The sequence below is a fragment of the Lithobates pipiens genome, unplaced genomic scaffold, assembly GCF_037356315.1.
Source record: "Lithobates pipiens isolate NorthernLeopardFrog02 unplaced genomic scaffold, aLitPip1_a1.2 Scaffold_16, whole genome shotgun sequence".
NCBI classification, from domain to species: domain Eukaryota; kingdom Metazoa; phylum Chordata; class Amphibia; order Anura; family Ranidae; genus Lithobates; species Lithobates pipiens.
The window spans coordinates 163180949-163200327 of record NW_027507748.1 but is presented as its reverse complement, the minus strand read 5'-3'; positions in this window follow the sequence as shown (position 1 = coordinate 163200327).

The window sequence follows — 19379 nt, the reverse complement described above, 5'->3', positions numbered from 1 at the left end:
AGCGGACAGTCCGCTCGTGTGTGGGCTTCAGCGGACTTTTTCAGCGTGCAGTCTGGCGTACTAAGTATTTCGGATTTTTTGAAATACTGTCCGTCATACTTTGGTTTCAGCGGACAATCCGCTCGTCAGTAGGCTAGTTAGACGGACTAAGAATGGCGCATGCTAAGAAAGGATTTACACGGCGAAAGGTTGCATTGCTGTGTATTCGACTTCCTATTTCTAGTCCCGTCGTACGTGCTGTACACGTCATCGCGCAAGCTTTTGACGGACTGTTTGTGCATCCGTGTGTGGTCAAGTCCGTTCATTCGAAAGTAGGACGGACTGTCCGTCGGATTGTATGACGGACTAGGTAGGCCATACAATCCGCCAGTGTGTACGCGGCTTAAGGCATTGTAATCCCAGGATAGCCATGTAGAAAAATTCCAAGGGACCTCTGTAGAGGGGTAAATTAAAAAAGTATGTAGATATATCTGTGCAGAAATATATAAATTTGCAGAATTTCTGTGCAGAAATATATAAATGAAATTACAGTGCAGAAGGTGGTAGAATCAATAACTAAGGTGGTTGGGGTGAGGGGAGGCATATAGCCCAGCCCGATAGATTGGATACACTGAATGTGGGGAGTAAACTAGTGTTCTGGCTGCTAGTGTGCAACTCTATTTCCGGAGCTTGATGCGCCTAGGGGCCCTCCCTCTTCTCTCCACCCTTGTGGGCGCAGGGTCGCGGGTAGGTTCCTCATCGCATCAACGCCACGCACGCCGTGCACGTGACGTCACTTGTTGACGCCAGGCGGAGGTTTGGCGAGTGTCCATCTGCTATCAATACGGGGTAGGTTTGGTTGTCGGCCGCCGAATGCTGTCAGCCGTTCGAACGCTGATGCCGCCTCCCCCTTGGATTTTGCAGCGTGACGTAGGTGGTCTTTGTGGCTATATTGCACCACCAGTTAATACACGCAGTTTGAGCTGTCCCCCTCACAACTTCAATGTTTCCTGCTTGATACCCACCAACTTTAGCTATTGGTAATTATGGGTTGTTTGGTTTAATTGTTGCTTTTGACAGTTCACACTAGTTTACTCCCCACACTCAGTGTATACAATCTATCGGGCTGGCCTATATGCCTCCCCTCAAACCAACCACCTTAGTTATTGATTCTACCACCTTATGCACTGTAATTTCATTTATATATTTCTGCACAGATATATCTACATACTTTTTTAATTTACCCCTCTACAGAGGTCCCTTGGAATTTTTCTACATGGCTATCCTGGGATTACAGTGCCTTAGAGTTGTCACCCCCAATTAACTGTGGTGCCTTGTTGGTCCTTAAGATTTCTGCCTCAGCTCCGGAGAAGATTTGTTTTCACAGCGCCCTTATTCCACATACTCCCATTTCTAGATTTTGTCATGCACCTCCTGTTTAAGATGAGCGCCAAACGGTCCCTCGAAGCAAAGGTACACCTCAAACTTAGCCAAATCCGCCAACCTCACCTGATTCGCCGTCTTGTTTGCCTCTTTCTCCTCTGCCACCACTACTGGTCCAAGCTCGGCATCCTCCATCTGCGTGCCAGCCACCGACCCAACCTGCACTACCGGCATGAGGGATGGCCCCTGTGCCGCCACCCCCTGTCCCCCTGACGGGTCCCACGCCATCACCGGAGCCCCGTCCCTCAACGAGCCCTCCAACCTGCCCAGCAATTCCCGCAAACGTGCCTGCCAACACCTCACTTCCACTCACCCCTGAAGTATGCGTAACCCCCGACCCACACGACCCCTGACCTCTGACCCCTGAGCTGACAAGACAGAAGGAGAAAGAGCAGACAAAACATTCGAAGGGGACTCACTAGGCTGCACAGGACCGAGCGCCCCCCCAGACGCAGATCTGGGATTTCTGGATGCAGCACACCTCTCCTCCTCCATCTCTCCGTCCTCCTCGCTGCTCACTTCCCCCTCCAAACACTGATTATCAGGGCTGCAGTTTCTCCTGTTCTCCATTTGGCTCCTCCCCACCACAGCATCAGGCGATTCCTGCTGTGAACACTTACCGTGGCTCTGAGGCATTCCCTGAGCTGCGCTGGAGCTCTGTCCCATGCCGGCATCTCCACTCACCGCTCCATCCTCCCTCCCAGGACCTGGCTGGGACCCAGAGGTAATCAGCGCTGACTTCCTGGCACCAAGAGCAGATGTGCCCGACCTACCCTGCCGCAAGTCTTTTCCACGAGGAGGGCCGGCACCCATAGATGCAGCTCTCCCCGTCAGGCTTCTCCACCGACCAGTACATTGCCAGTGGATGCAGCCACATGCTCTCGAATCTGGACGATGGAGGAGGCAACCGCGGCCCTGCGGCGGTGAGTGTCACTCCCCTTGGGCTCCGCCTGAGATGGGGATTCCTCCCAGCACTACCCCCTGCAGAAGCTGGCGTGTGCTTAGCAGGGGGGCCTGGAGGGTCCACTTGTGGGCTCCCTAGCCGGCGCTGAGCCCTGGGGTCTGATCTGGGCTAAAGCGCTCCGGAGGCAGAGACCTCCGAGCACGTGGTGTGGAATGCCCCGCTTGCGGGGGGCTCTGGTGGACCCCCTGTAGAGTGGCTGCAACCTGGCTCTGGACCCAGTCCGAGCCATGAATATCTGCAGCAGTCCTAATTTAAGCCATCAGACACTCCAAAACGCTCATTTTGCTTTTTGTCTGTCTTTTCCTCAGGAACCAGGACAGCAGATGCTCTTCTGACGATATCCTAAAAGCAAGTTTTCTGGGACCTTCCCTTCTGGACAACTGCCTACTGGCCCCACCCCATCACACACCTTCCTCTGAGCCAATAAGATAATTGCCAGTACTAACTTGTTACTTTAAAATATGTTAACCCCTTACAACCAGTTCCCCTTCTCATCCTGTCATGTATGCAATACACTGATTCCGTTCCTCCTCTGCGTCGTGCATGTCTTTCTGTCTCTTTCAATTTTCAGCTCAAAGTATGTTGAACTGGTCAGGGCTGGATTAAGAACTACTTGGGCCTGGTGCTAAGGATTTTGGTGGGTCTTTTTTATAAAAAAATAAATAAATAAAAATCTAAACAATTTTTTGTTATAATAAATTAAATTAAATAGAGAGAGGGAGGGAATGTCCGTTTTTTGTGCCATGCTAGTCTCATGTCGAAAGTGAAGAGGTTACTCACAATGCGCAAATTTTCGCACGACAGAATACAACTTCAGAAGTGACGTAATGTGTTGAATAGTTTTGTATGTATGCTTTAGTTTCTGAGCATGCATAGTCTTGCTCTTTCAATTTTTTTTGTACAAAAACCGTACTAATGAAATGAGAATCGGAAGTTCAGTTCACATTCGACGAAAAAGCAAATTTGGCTGTAGAAAGCACCGTACTAATGATCCAATAATTGGCAGACAGCTCATTGTATGAATTTTTCCATCCGATTTTCGTATCATGTGTAGTACGGGCCTTTAAGCTGGATACACACTATACAATTTTCTTTCGAATTTCCTTTAGATTTACCAAAACCATATAATATGAAGTCAAACCTTACGAGTTTCAATTTGTATGCAATTAGTCAGGCCCTTGCACTATATGTTTTTGGTAAATCTGAAGACAAAAATCTGCAGAAAATCTAATAGTGTGTATGGGGCTTTAGGCTGATGAAATAACTACGGAGACGCACCCTTGGACAGCAGTATTGTCAATCTGTGAGAGGGAAGTTTTTGATGCACTAGCATATTTAGATGGGCTTGACTAACAAATTACAACTGAACTCCAGCTAACATTTTTCAAGCAGTTACAGCAACATTTTTTTATTCCTTTTGAAATAAAGATTTTACATACCTGATCAAATACTGATCATTGTAAGCATCTTTGTCAGTGGTAAATGGTTTGTCCCAACCCTCTAATTGCCACTTATGCTGGACTGCTTGGTCTGTTATAAGAAGTTTCATAAATAACAGACTTACTGGCCGAATCACCAGGTAAAGATAAAGGGAAAAAAAATCCTAAAAAAAGAAGAAAGAAAACAAATGCAACCGTCATATCTAAGAAGTGAAAAGCTGCACAGCTGCAATATAATGCATTTTTGTTTTTGGGTTTAATACAGGTTTAAGCACACATTTATTGGAATTAATGTGCCATTTTTTTATGATCTTACAGATATGATTTTCTACCTCATTTTTATACAGTACACTTTACAAATTTTTTAAGAATATTTGTTGTTCCTAAATATGCAATAGTCTGTATAAATGATTATAAGATGATCTGGGCAATATATGATGAAAAATGTGTACTTTGTCCATTCAGGTTTACTGAAAGCATATATTACCTTCAGTAAAAAGTGCTTGTCAAAACAATTAAAGCGGAGATCCAGCAACAAACAATTTTTTAAGTACACTTACCTGTCCAGGGAGTCAAGGATGCCAGCTTCCCTGTCTATCAGATTGGGTGCAGGTGCATTCTAACTAAGGGAAACCGGCAGTGGAGCCTTGCAGCTTCACGCCTGGTTTCTTACTGCAGATGTGCGAGTCTTTACTGCACTTTATCAATAGCCAGCTTGTCTTCTGGGACACCCACAGATCCCAGAAGACAGTGGGAGTGCTCTCCACACAAGAGGACATGATGTCCTGTGCCGCGGGCCGACTGGAATGGAAGCAGGCCCGGACTGGCCATAGGGCAGACCGGGCATTTGCCCGGTGGGCCGGGGCCGCCCGCTCCAAAGAATGTTGCTGTTTAGGCCGCACAGCGGAAGATAAGCGGCGACCGCGGCCTGAACATGGTTAACACAGGCCGTGGCCGCCGCTCGCCGCTACCGATATGCGGCCGTTCTGTGTCTCCTCCGGCGGAACTGGCGGCTGCACGGGCTGAGCTGTGTGTCTCTCTCACACACAGCTCAGCCTCAGCGCCGCGCTGACAGTTCCGCTCTCTGATCCCAGGGGCTGCTCCTTCTCCTCCAGCCAAGGTGTCCGCATGGTGAGGCAAGGGGCGGGGCTGCTGTGAAGACATTTCCCCCGCTCGTGCCCACCCCTTCTCTTGTCGGCAGCACATGTGAGGAGAAAGCTTCCCTCACCATTGGCCACAACAGAGGGCCAATCAGAGACCTAGAGGGGCATCATGGGAAATGTAGTCCCAGAGAAAGGTAGCCCAATTGTTTTCAGCAGGGAGCTGACTACACTCCCCAGCATGCACACTGCTGGGGGGGGGGGGGGGAGAAAAACCTGGAAACAAACAGAAGTGCCTGTAGCAGCTACTACAGAAGACATAAAAAACGAAAGAGAGGACTGTGCTGGGGAACTAATAGCCCCAGCACCACCAGAGAGAGCCATGCTGCACCGCACCACCAGAGAGAGCCATGCTGCACCACACCACCAGAGAGAGAGTAACGCTGCACCGCACCACCAGAGAGAGCGCCACGCTGCACCGCACCACCAGAGAGAGAGCGCCACGCTGCTCCGCACCACCAGAGAGAAAGCGCCACGCTGCACCGCACCAGAGAGAGAGAGCGCCGCGCTGCACCGCACCACCAGAGAGAGAGCGCCACGCTGCACCGCACCACCAGAGAGAGCGCCATGCTGCACCGCACCACCAGAGAGAGAGTCACGCTGCACCGCACCACTAGAGAGAGAGCGCCACGCTGCACCGCACCACCAGAGAGAGAGCGCCACGCTGCACCGCTCCACCAGAGAGAGAGCGCCACGCTGCACCGCACCACCAGAGAGAGAGCGCCACGCCGCACCACCAGAGAGAGCGCCACGCCACACCACCAGAGAGAGAGCCACGCCGCACCACCAGAGAGAGAGCCACGCCGCACCACCAGAGAGAGAGCCACGCCGCACCACCAGAGAGAGAGAGCCATGCTGCACTGCACCACCAGAGAGGGAGCGCCACACTGCACCTCACCACCAGAGAGAGCCACACTGTACCACACCATCAGAGAGAGAGAGAGCCATGCTGTTCCTGCACCACCAGAGAGAGAACCATGCTGCACCGCACCACCAAAAAGAGAGCAGGTCAGTGTCACTGGGCAGTGTGGGCACAATAGGAGACAGACAGTACTAGCGTTGTATGGCCACAATAGGACTGGGACACTGTAATATAAAGGGGACTGCACTGTAAAGGGGCACTGTAATCATTGCAGTACCCCTTTACAGTGCAGTTCCCTTTATATCACCGTGTCCCTGCACATTACAGTGTGGAGGACCGACACCAGCCACCCCCGCAAATGTCTACCAAATCCCCCCCCGGTCCCTGGAAAAGTTGGCTGCCCAATCTAAAATGCCCGGGCCTATTTTTTTTCCCAGTCCGGGCCTGAATGGAAGTACACTTAATGCCGCGTACACGTGACTGGAATTTCCGGCAGCAAAGGTCCGCCGGTCTTCCCGACGGAATTCTGACCAAACAGACTTGCCCACACATGAATGGACCAAAGTCCATTCGTTTTGAGCATGATGACATACGACGGGACTAGAAAAGGAAGTTCAATAGCCAGTAGCCAATAGCTGCCCTTGCATCGTATTCCCCTTCCATCATAGAGTAGAGTGAGCTGTGTCCGTGTCTGCTCTGCATATGCAGAGCTAACACAGACCTGTCATCCGCCTGCTCTGCTCATTGTGGCCCGCGACTGGTTACCAAGTCACTTAGGTGGCCCTCACTCTTCAAAAGGTTGGGCACCCCTGGTCTAAAGCCTCATGTACACTACAGCTGCTAAACTGAAGTTTAGAAGCAGTTGGGTGTTTTTTTTAGCAGCCCCTGAACTCTCCTCTATGTTATCTGTACACTCAGTCGATTATAGTAGTTTAGGGCAGTGGTCATCAACGCTGTCCTCAGGGCCCACTAACAGGCCAGGTTTTATGTATTACCTTGGGGAGATACAGACTAGAATACTACAATCACTGAGCAGCAAATTATATCACCTGTGATATATTTCAGTTATCTTGCAAACCTGGCCTGTTAGTGGGCCCTGAGGACAGGGTTGATGACCACAGGTTTGGGGGAAGTTGAGGTTACAAGCATGTTTTTGAAAGCAGAAAAATCACGTTCAGGACTATAGTTTACTGGCATTTCAAATGCCAAATACTTGTGTCAGGGACCTGCTGTGGCAAGACAGAGGTGTGTGCATGCGTACATTCCAACAAACAGTCCAACAAACTGGACAGCGGTGTGTGTGTGTGTGCGCAGGGGCATGCGGCGTATGCGTGGGCATTAGATGCTACTTGGCGCTAATGGGCCTTTAAAAGGACAGCAGCTGCACAAGTGCAGTGCTGTTTGATCTGCAGCTTGTTTGACCTGAAAACCTGTACCTACTTTCTGATCACCTGTATTGACCCGACTCTGTTGACTCTGCTGATATCTCCAACCCTGACCTCAGCTTGCCTTGACCCTGCTATAAGGACTTCCTTGCTTGATATCATGTCTGTTCATCTGACTCTGCTTCAGCATACAGCCCTACTCTGCCAGGCTACCTGTGTTTGACCCGGCTTGTCTCATCTTGCTCCAGCCTATTGATCTGCTCTGTTAATTACCTGTGTTTGACCTGGCTTGTCTCACCCTGCTCCTGCCTATACCTGCCAGCTTACCAGGTCGCTGACCTGTACCTGCCTCAGCTGACATCGGCATCCCAGACCTATCTGGTGGTTCATCATCCATCCATCCGTGCCAACATCACAGTACTCACAGACACTCCTACTTCACTGTACTCTCAAGGCCACTGTTCCCATGCCAGTGGCTCCTGAGCCAGGGCTGTAAGAGAGGTCTCCTCCTACAAATCAGACTCCACTACAAGGTGCATAACAGCTTGTAACCATTTAGTTTTTAAAGAGGGAACAAATTGAGATTAAATTGTTGAAAAAACACAAATTTCACCACATGATGTTGCCTGAATCAATGGATAAGTCCAGTAGTGATGAAATTTCTCTCAAGAAATGTTCTATGTCTTCGGGGGCCTCAGCAACATCAGGAGCATTTTCACATGCTCACACATGCTCATGATGAAATAAGACAGCTATCTACAAGCACATTGCTCTCTCTGCTGCTGCTCTGTCTTCTCTCACAGAATGTCTGAAATAGTTAATAATTTACAGTTTTTTCATGCATTGTGGGGGTTTGGAAGGGTCTCATTGCGTGCACCCGGGATTGCCCAGTAACTGAGCAGGACCGTGGATCTGTGTGTGTAAACACCCATATCCACATCCTCCTGTCAGAGGAGAGTACATAGGGACAACGATTGGTCACCTTCCCCAGTCAGTCCCCTCCCCCCACAGTTAGAATCACTCCCAGGATACACATTTAACCCCTCGATCACCCCTGAGTGTTAACCCCTTCTCTGCCAGTCACATTTACGCAGTAATCAATGCTTTTGCACAAACCAATAAATACACGCTTATTTTCATTTTTTTACCAAAAATATGCAGAAGAATACATTTCAGCCTAAACTGAGGAAAATATTTGTTTAAAAAAAATTGGATATTTATTATAGCAAAAGGTAAAAAATATTGTGTTTTTTCAAACTTGTCCCTCTTCTTTTGTTTATAGTGCAAGAGATAAAAACCACAGAGGTGATCAAATACCACCAAAAAAAAGCTCTATTTGTTGGGAAAAAATTATAAAAATTTAATTTGGGTACAGCATTGCATGACCACGCAATTGTCATTCAAATGCGACAGCGCTGAAAGCTGAAAAATGGCTTGGGCCGGAAGGGGGTGTTCGTGCCTGGTAGACAAATGGTTAAAAATGCTTCTACGGTAACCGGAATGCTCATAACTGCTGCTAAACTTGTATAAACTCGGTATGTAAAGCTGTAAAATGGACGTTTTTCACAGTTGGTTTCCAACTGTCAAGTTTCCAGCATTCAGAAAAGATTTTTAACTGCCCTGTGTACATGAGCCCTGTTACACGCCTGTTTGACTGCATAGGATCTACACTAAGGATCTTTCCAAAGGTTTCCCCATTTTGGTTAGAGGCGTTTGATCTTATCAATTCTAAACTCCAGCTAATCATTCCAGTAACACCTGAACTGGCCTTACTGGCAATACATGATGTTGACCAGAGACCATAAATACAGAAAAAATCTGCGCAGTACAACCCCTTTACGAAAAGCTGCTGAACACCAAGGATCAATTACCAAATCCCAAAATACAATATATCAAACAGATGGTACAGTGCTCTAACTAAAATAAAATGATTACTAACTAGGGATGAGCCGAACACCCCCCGGTTCGGTTCGCACCAGAACTTGCGAACGACCCCCGCGTTCGGTACGAACGTTAGAACCCCATTGAAGTCTATGGGACTCGAACGTTCGAATTGGAAAGTGCTCATTTTAACGGCTAATATGCAAGATAGTGTCCTAAAAAGGGTTTGGCGACCTGCCTCCTGCCTCAGGGGACATGGGTCACTGCAAAAAAAAGTTTTAAAAACTACCGTTTTGGCGGGAGCACTGATTTTAATGACGATTAAAGTGAAAAAAAAAAAGTGAAATATTCCTTTAAATATGGTGCCTGCGGGGTGTCTGTAGTATGCCTGTGAAGTGCCACGTGTTTCCCGTGTTTAGAACAGTCCCTGCACAAAATGACATTAAACGGAAATAACACCATTTAAAACTGCTTGCGGTTTTAATGTTATATCTGGTTCCTGCAATATGGTTGAAAATCATTGAGAAACATGGCATGGGTAGCCCTCCCTGCCCATTACCAGCCTATTTGGGTCTTGTACGCATATTAAGGGGAACCCCGTACCCATATTAAAAAAAGGAAATGTGTGTGGCCCCCAGGCCCTATATACTCAGAACAGCAGTATACAGGCGGTGCAAACAAGACAGGGACTGTGTAGGTTTGTTGTGTTAAGTTGAATCTGTTTGTCATTTTCAACCGGTACATTTTTAAAGTGTAGCTCCAGTCAAAAAAACTATCTTTAAGCTTTTTGGAAAACATAGGGAAGGGTTATCACCCCTGTATAATTTGTTTTGTCGTCCATCTTTTTTCATCTCACTTGCTGCTGTCTCCTTGCGTTTGCAAGTAGGAGATGTTTGTAAGTTGGATGTTTGAAAGTAGGGGCCTGCCCTATATTATAGCGGTATGTACTGGGTACAGAGCACGCAGACAACACGCACTATCTCCTAACACTACTGACTGCAAGCTCTATTATTAACCACTTGTTAGCCCAATGTTTGCATAAAGTGAAAGATGAAGTTATGCTGAGTAAATAGATATCAAACATGTCACTCTTCAAAATTGCACATGCCCGTGGAATGGCGCCAAACGTCGCTACTTAAAAAATCCCCATAGGCGACGCTTTAAATATTTTTTTACTGGTTACATGTTTTGAGTTGCAGAGGAGGTCTAGGACTAGAATTATTGCTCTCGCTCTAACATTCTCGGCGATACCTCACATGTGTGGCACATGCGAGCACATGGGGACATGGGCGCTTTAATTTTTATTTTATTTTTTTATTGTTCATTTTACTTTATTTATTTTAGTTTGACATTTTTTTTCCCAAAAATATATTTTTGATCACTTTTATTCCTATTACAAGAAATGTAAACATCCCTTGTAATAGGAATATGGGGTGACAGGTCCTCTTTACAGTGAAATCTGGGGGGTCAATATGACCCCACATCTCACCTCTAGGCTGGGAAGCCTGAAATAAAAAATAAAAAAAAGATTCTGGCTTTGATCGTACTGGCGAGTTGGTAGAAGCACCGGAGGGCGGTGAGGGGTGGGGGGCGTCTATGGCTGGGTATTTCAGGGTATCACCGAGTATGGCTGGGTATCTCTGAGTATGGCTGGGTATGGCAATTTATGGCAGGGTATTACAGAGTATTGGCGGGGTATTGGCGGGGTACTACAGAGTAATAGCAGGGTACTGCACTGCAGAGTAATGGCAGGGTACTGCACTGCAGAGTAATGGCAGGGTACTGCACTGCAGAGTAATGGCGGGGTACTGCACTGCAGAGTAATGGCGGGGTACTGCAGAGTAATGGCGGGGTACTGCAGAGTAATGGCGGGGTACTACAGAGTAATAGCAGGGTACTGCACTGCAGAGTAATGGCAGGGTACTGCACTGCAGAGTAATGGCGGGGTACTGCACTGCAGAGTAATGGCGGGGTACTGCACTGCAGAGTAATGGCGGGGTACTGCAGAGTAATGGCGGGGTACTGCACTGCAGAGTAATGGCTGGGTACTGCACTGCAGAGTAATGGCGGGGTACTGCACTGCAGAGTAATGGCGGGGTACTACAGAGTAATGGCAGGGTACTGCACTGCAGAGTAATGGCAGGGTACTGCACTGCAGAGTAATGGCGGGGTACTGCACTGCAGAGTAATGGCGGGGTACTGCAGAGTAATGGCGGGGTACTGCAGAGTAATGGCAGGGTACTGCAGAGTATGCACTGGTATTGCAGAGTATTGGCAGGGAATTGAGGGGTTAAATTCGGTGAGCAGCGATGTGGGCACTGCAGATGCAGCCCACATCGCTGCTGACACCGATCTCTTTCCCCTCCGCTGTACCGATCGGTACAGAAAGGGGAGGGAGGAACAGGCGTCATAACATGATGCCGGTTTGTTTCCAAGTGATCACTCCGTCATTTGACGGAGCAATCACGTGGTAAACGGCCGCTATGAGCGGCCGTTTACCGTGATGCGCCGGGTCCTATGGACCCGGCGGTCACGGATGCTCTCGAGTGCGCACACCTCGGGGCACGCGAGAGCAGAATTCTGGGAGGCCGTTAATTAACGGCCTCTCTGAGTTAAACAACCGCCCTGAAGCCGTTAGTCGGCAATGGCCAGTTGTTAAGTGGTTAAAGCTAGATCACTAGCTATATAGGTGAGGTGAATATAGTGGTGTATACTGCAGTCAGGGCACAGACAACAACCACTACACAGCAGCAAGATAGGAAATCAGCCAAAAACGATTGGTGTGTACTGTATTGAAGGTACACAGAACACCCACTGCTTCAGATGCAAAGTAACACACTACAGGAGGCCGCCTTAAAGGCGGCCTTATATAGTGTGGGGCGTGCACTACACAGCCTGAGCTATGATTGGCCACAGGCAGGATGCCTGTGGCCAATCATGGCTCTCCTCGCTGCCGGCGCTGCGATTGGCCAAGCATGCGGGGTCACAGTGCATGCTTGGCCAATCATCGGGCAGCAATGCACTGCGCCAACGCAGTGCATTGTGGTCCGCGCGCGCGTCACTCGAATTTTGACGCGAACGGCCAAAACGTTCGGAATTCGCCGAACGGCCAATGTTCGAGTCGAACGTACGTTCGACTCGAACACGAAGCTCATCCCTATTACTAACATATTAAAATTAATTAAAAGTCCAAAATAGCTTTTGTGTCAAAAAAGTCCCCGTGAGGAATCTTCAATGGTATACAGTCAGTTCATGCATAAAGTGACTTAGTGCCAAGGGGGGGACCCTCACCAATGGTAAAATTGGCTGCTCACCTCATCGTATGGACCCTTTAAATTACAGAGGGTCGTATGCACTTAAATATCAACGAATGCTTATCAACTCGTCCAATCGCTGTACTCCTCTCAGACAATATCCGACCAGCTCACAAACGAAAACAAGGCTTTCTCCCATTCAGAGTCAAATGAACTGACACGTTAGTGGAATACCCACACTGGATCGGTATATAGCAGTATTCACATTTCCTCAGACCATGTGGATAAAAAGACAAGCCATAGTGCTCTCCATAGAAAAATGTTTTAATGATGAATATACAAAAAAAAACTTACAATAACGAAGCTCCATACGATCGTTAAAATGAACAATGACCGCGGTGACGTCACGTGATCTCCGTCCATATGTTACATCCCTATGGGCGGGACTTCATCAGCGGACACGGAAACTACGCGACACCTGATATATAAATAGACATGAGGGGTTCCTATAGAAACAGCTCATCCAATCACGCCGCTTATCCGAACGTAAATTCGCTTACTGTGAGCACGATGTGACGGACAACCTCTCCATGTTTACGAAAGTTACCATGGTAACAACACATCCTGTCGTGTAGTATGAATCTACACGATAACAGGCAAAGACCTCAGGACAGCCCTTGTGAATTTAAACAAACGTTACCATGTTAACAGCTCATCCCATCATGCCTAGAGACCACACCATACAAAATTACTAATCTATCGGTTATACTTTTCTAAAATATTTTGTGCAAATGGTCTTCAACTTTCCCTCCTGCTGTGTCATCCTGGGAGTCCATGATTAATACTACCTTGCCAATGTATATGTTAATCTACCTCCATTGTGGCTTCCCTGGACGTCCCAGAAGGCGGCTCTGTTTTAAGTGCTTAAATTCCTTCCTTGGGAGGAAGTTGCTGCTTCCTCTCTCCTACCCATCCTCTAAGCCATCGTTTCTTACACTCACCCCCCCCCCCCCCACTAATTTCTCAGCTTTACCTGGGTACTATGATATTAATGGTACAGTGGTTCATCTTCTATTTGGGATATGTACATTTGATTTAGAGCTTATATTGTTTGATTCCATTCCAATCACTGTTGTGACCTGTGGAAATGTGTATTATTTTGCATTACTAATGATCTTATCTGAGGAGGTACAGATATGTATTGAGCCTTACCCAGAAAAAAATGAGCAATGGTGCAAATATCAACCACCTCTAATTTTAACTTAAATTTATTTTTCAGATCCAAAATGAACATGGAAGCACCTCCAGAAAAATTCAATGTGGAAGAGCATAGGACCATAATCCAGTTCCCGTTTCTCCAAGGGAAAGGTGCGAAGCAGATGCAAGATGAAATGTCACAAAAACTTTGGGTGACAGTGGCCCTTCATATGCAACAGTTAAACGTTGGGTTGTGAGTTTTAAAACTGGCTATTTCGGTGTTGAAAGTGAGAAACCCAGTGGAAGGGCTGTTTCTGTCTGTGTCTGCAAATGCGAAAGCCATCCATGACATAATCTTGGAGGACCGCCTAATATCGCCCAAAAGTATTACTACATATCTAGGAAGTTTACGTGAGAGAGTTGGTGCCATTATCTGCACTGCCTTGGAAATGAGAAAGCTTTCAGCAAAGTGGATCACAAAACTTTTGACAACAAACTGTTGCATGACAATGCCTCGTCACACACTGCAGGTGAAACAATGGCAAAACTGACTTCTTTAGTGCATCAAGTGATGCCCCATCCACCATATTTGTCCAGCATGGCTCCTTCTGACTATCATCTGTTCCCTAATCTCATTAATGCACCACAACGGAACTCTTAAGTGTGAATAGGCTCTTAAAGTGACTTTTGAAGTTGCAGTAACTTGTTAAACGTTATATGAACATTTATATGAGATTTTATTAATTATATGATATCATCACGAAAATAATATAATGAACTTATACATACTGTATACTTATATAGTATCTGCAGATTGACCAGACTGGTCATTTTAGAACTCACTTTTTATTAGTAGTATGTATACATTGTATAGTAGACTAATCTCATCAGATGATAATCTGCTGTGATATTGACATGAGGAATATATACAGACATGGTCATTGCACAACCATTTCCATTGCCAGCCACATGACGTGGAAATCATTCCCAAATCCAAATATCCAGATCCCCTACATGGTATTTTTATTTTACTTAATAAAGATTTATTGAGAGATATGAGGCACTATGATAGCCAAAATGATCACTAATTTACATAATTACATTATAACTACCAGACATTAATAATGACAACATGCAATCCTATCCTTCAACAGCTGCTAACAATAAGTTTATACAGTAATACAATGACTATGTATTTACTATCAAGGCCATCTTTTCCAACAATTAAGAAAATCCTCAAATAAAGCCAATGAAAAAAAAAGGGGGAAAAAAAGGCAAAAAGCTTCCGACAAGAGAGGTCAACCTGACATGACTTCCGAGAAGCACTGTTATAGCATAGCGTCCGGCAGGGTAAGTCGCACAAATATGCCATTCAACTAGGGAATAACAGTGCCTATTATCTCATACAATGCAATAGTCGGGGAGAATCAGAAAACTCCACCAATGGGGCCCATGCTTCCCTATTTGGCATGGTTTTCATTAGCAGTAGCTAGCAACTCCTCCATACGCATAGTATAGTTCACTTCCGCAAAACATTCCCATATTGTAGGTATTACTGGAGATTTACAATGTCTGAAAATCAGAGCTCTTCCTACCATCAACAAGAATATACCATAAATATTCCTTTTAATAGATTTGATAGATCCAGGGATCATGAAAAGAAGGGGGTGTGCGGCCATCTCTTACCCGTAAGCAAGTGACAAAGCTGTAAAATGGTTGACCAAAAAGGTTTTATTACTGGGCAGGGCCACCATATGTGGAGATGAGTACCGCTCGGCTCACTCCATCTCCAACATTGATCTGGAATAGCTGGATTCATCTTGTTTAATAAGGCTAGACAGCGATACCATTTGGTTAGTATTTCATAATTTTGTTTCTGCGATTAGAAAACTAAGGTAAATTTAAATGTAAGAAGAAAGGCTTTGTCCCGGTCCTCAGGCGCTGGATTATTGCCTAATGCTCGTTCCCAGTCTCAGTTATGGAACAGGCAATCAGGCAATGCAGAAGGCAGGAGGATAACATATAATTTAGAGAGAGCATTTGGACATTTTGAATCAGAGAGACACATCTACTACATTAGGTCAGGCAACTCAAGAAAAAAAAAAAAAGCAATATTTTTCTAAATGAGAGAAAGCAAATTCCTTTAAAGTACAATATAGTTTTTTTCATCGTCGATAAACATGCTTTACCTGATCCTCTACAAATAGTATCAGAAGAGAAAGCATATAATAGCTTTTTAGTGCAATGCATCAAAGAGGCTTTTTGTAGTGAAAGTTCCCATCTAGATTCTTTCCATAAAGATTATAGACAGTTATTAGAGAGTGTTCTTCAAAAAACACTGGAACATTCTGGAACAGCACTTTAGCTACCCATTAACCACAGGAAAGGGAAATTGTTCAAGGGAGGACAATAAACATGAATATTAAATGCATGGAGGGCTCAAGATTTAGTGTGACTAAACAGTAAAAAAATACAGACAGGAAAATGATTTAATGCTTGAGCTTTAATATAAGTCACTAATTAGATAATTTGATGTACCATATTCATACATTGCAGATATATCTTTAGAAATCCAATACATCTGTAAGGTAATTATTAAAAATCAGAGTTATGGTATTGGTTGCATGTATATAATGAAGTACTAAGTACATTTCATATTCAGTTAAATATATTGTACACTGTACTAATGATTATAATGTATGAATCACTCAGCTTGATGATGCTATATGCTTAGATTTTTTTCTACCTGTATACAGGTAATAATAATATATATATATATATATATATATATATATATATATATATATATATATATATATATATATATATATATATATATATATATATATATATATATATATATATATATATATATTTATATATTTAATTGCACATGTAATCTTATTGAAATAGCCCAAAGTCAATTTGCAGCTTTATATTTTGCCAGGAATGGCCTACAACTTCACAGCCTCATTATGAAGGAATTGTCCAGGAAAAATGATCTATTATTCTACATGGTCCCCCTGAAGGTCCACACACTTTTTCTTGTGTTGCTCCAAGTAAAATAATTTCTCAAATATAGAAATATATCTCAAAAAGGTTTGCAAAGAATAAATTGTCGCTATTTTTTTGTTTATAGCCCAAAGAAATAAAAACCACAGAGGTGATCAAATACCACCAAAAGAAATAGAAACTCTATTTGTGGGGAAAAAAGGGCGTCAATTTTGTTTGGGAGCCACGTCGCACAACCGTGCAATTGTCAGTTAAAGCGACGCAGTGCTGAATCGCAAAAAAAAAACGCTCTGGTCTTTGGGCAGGCATATGGTCTGGGGCTGAAGTGGTTAAGATTATCCTAATATTACAGCTTTAGTAACTCTAATGGAGACTGAAAATATATTGTCTATTCAGATTGTATACTGTAGTGTGTGACCAGGTTTAGCTGCAACAAAAGCAAATGTTAGGGAATCTTGGGGGCAATTTAGACCCTGAAGGGGGAGCATGGGATGGGGCTCTGGGTCACATATACGTATTTGAATGCTAATTTTTTTTGCAATACAAAGTCAGCGTGGAAGAAATCATTCCAAAATATAATGTACTGTGCAAACGTTTTAGACAGGTGTGAAGAAATGCTGTAAAGTAAGAATGCTTTCAAAAATATATGTTTTATTTTTTTTATTTTTATCAATTTACAAAATGCAAAGTAAGCGAACAGAAGAAACATCGAATCAAATCAAATTTGGTGTGACTATCCTTAGACTTCCAACCAGTGTCAATTCTTACACATGCACAAAATGGCCTGTTTTAACAATCATTTAAGGCTAGCGAGAAGCTTGCTGCTGTGTTTTCAATTGAATTACTACAAGAAGTTAGACTAAAATTGAAACTCTCTATGAAATCACATTCTTTTCTCAAATACATTAGTTCTGTCCTGCTAAATTCATGATAATATATAAGCATCTTTCAGAATGAAAGAAAGATGGATGGATTTACATACACAACTGTGAAAAAGTTTTAGGCAGGTTTATTTTTTATCAATTAAAATGAATCTAAAGATCTTAAGCAGCTCATCTTAAAACCCCATTATCCTTTGAAATCTTTGCCTAGGAGAGACCTAGTTAATGCAGTATAACTACCTTGTGTTTTGTTGCTGTGCTCACGTCTTGCCATGGTGTATGACCTGTGACATAAAACTGTCTTTTTCCCTAAACACATGAATGACCATGTATGACCCGCTACTGTATAATTGTACTTAGACTAGCTTATAATATACTTTACATGAATTCCATGAATTATTGATATATATAGTAATATAAATGCACATGACATCTAAAGCTGAAGTAGCAGGTGCATGCATAATATGGGATTAGAAACCTACTTTTGTGTATGAACTTATTTATAGCAGAACAGTAGATTTATGCAAAGTTTTTCAATCTTTGGAACAAAAGGAACAAAAAAAAAAATAAACTTGGCCTCAAAGGTGTTTGCTGTGACCGCAGGTAAGCTTTTGAATGAACAGATTACTTTACGGTACTAAAGAGTGCCAGCAGTTCTTAGAATAGTTTTAAAGAGAAAGAATAACAAATGTCCAGGCTAATATGCAATATTTAAAATGTACTACTCCTCATATTGTGAGTATCTTGCCCCCTGTAACACTTAGGCCAAATTAACACCATTGCAATGGCCCAAATTAATAGGCTTCCTTAACACAACGCATGTTAATGCGCAACATAACGTGTGTTAAATTAAGTACAATTGGAACCATAAAGTAGAATTTCAGGCTTAATTTCAACCGATTCCCGACCACCCCATAGCGGATTTACTGCTACAGGATGGCCTCTCTGCGCAGAATCACACACACACATAGTAAATACAGTCCACCTGTGTGTAATTTAATCTCAGTATAAATACAGCTGTTCTGTGAAGCCCTCCGAGGTTTGTTGGAGAACCTCAGTGAACACACAGCATCATGAAGACCAAGGAACACACCAGACAGGTCAGGGATAAAGTTGTGGAGAAGTTTAAAGCAGAGTTAAGTTATAAAAACATATCCCAAGCTTTGAACATCTCACGGAGCACTGTTCAATCCGACATCCGAAAGTGGAAAGTGTATGACAACTGCAAACCTACCAAGACATGGCCGTCCACCTAAACTGACAGGCCGGGAAAGGAAAGCATTAATCAGAGAAGCAGCCAAGAGCCCATGGTAACGCTGGAGGAGCTGCAGAGAGAATCTGTCCAGGGCAACATTAGTCATGCATTAGAAAAATCTGGCCTTTATGGAAGAGTGGCAAGAAGAAAGCCATTGTTAAAAAAAGCAAAATGTCCTGTTTGCAGTTTGTGAGAAGCCATGTGGGGGACAAAACAAATGTCTGAAAGAAGGTGCTCTGGTTAGATGAGACCAAAATTGAACATTTTGGCCTAAGAGCTATGTGTGGCAGAAAACTGACACCGCACATCACCCTAAACACACCATCCCCACCGTGAAACATGGTGGCAGCATAATGTTGTGGGGATGCTTTTCATCAGCAGGAACAGGGAAGCTGGTCAGAGTTGATAGGAAGATGGATAGGCAGTCTTAGAAAAAAACCTGTTAGCCCTTGTACACACGGTCGGAGAATCTGTCGGAATGAGTCTTATCGGACCGTGTCGTCAGATAATCCGACTGTGTGTGGTATGCATCGGACTGATTCCGTCCGAATCTCCGTCCGACCCAATTTTCCAACATGTTGGAAATATTTCCCTACCAACTGGGCCGGACGGACCTAATCCGATCATGTGTAGAGCATTTTCATCGGACCAAGTGCCACGCATGCTC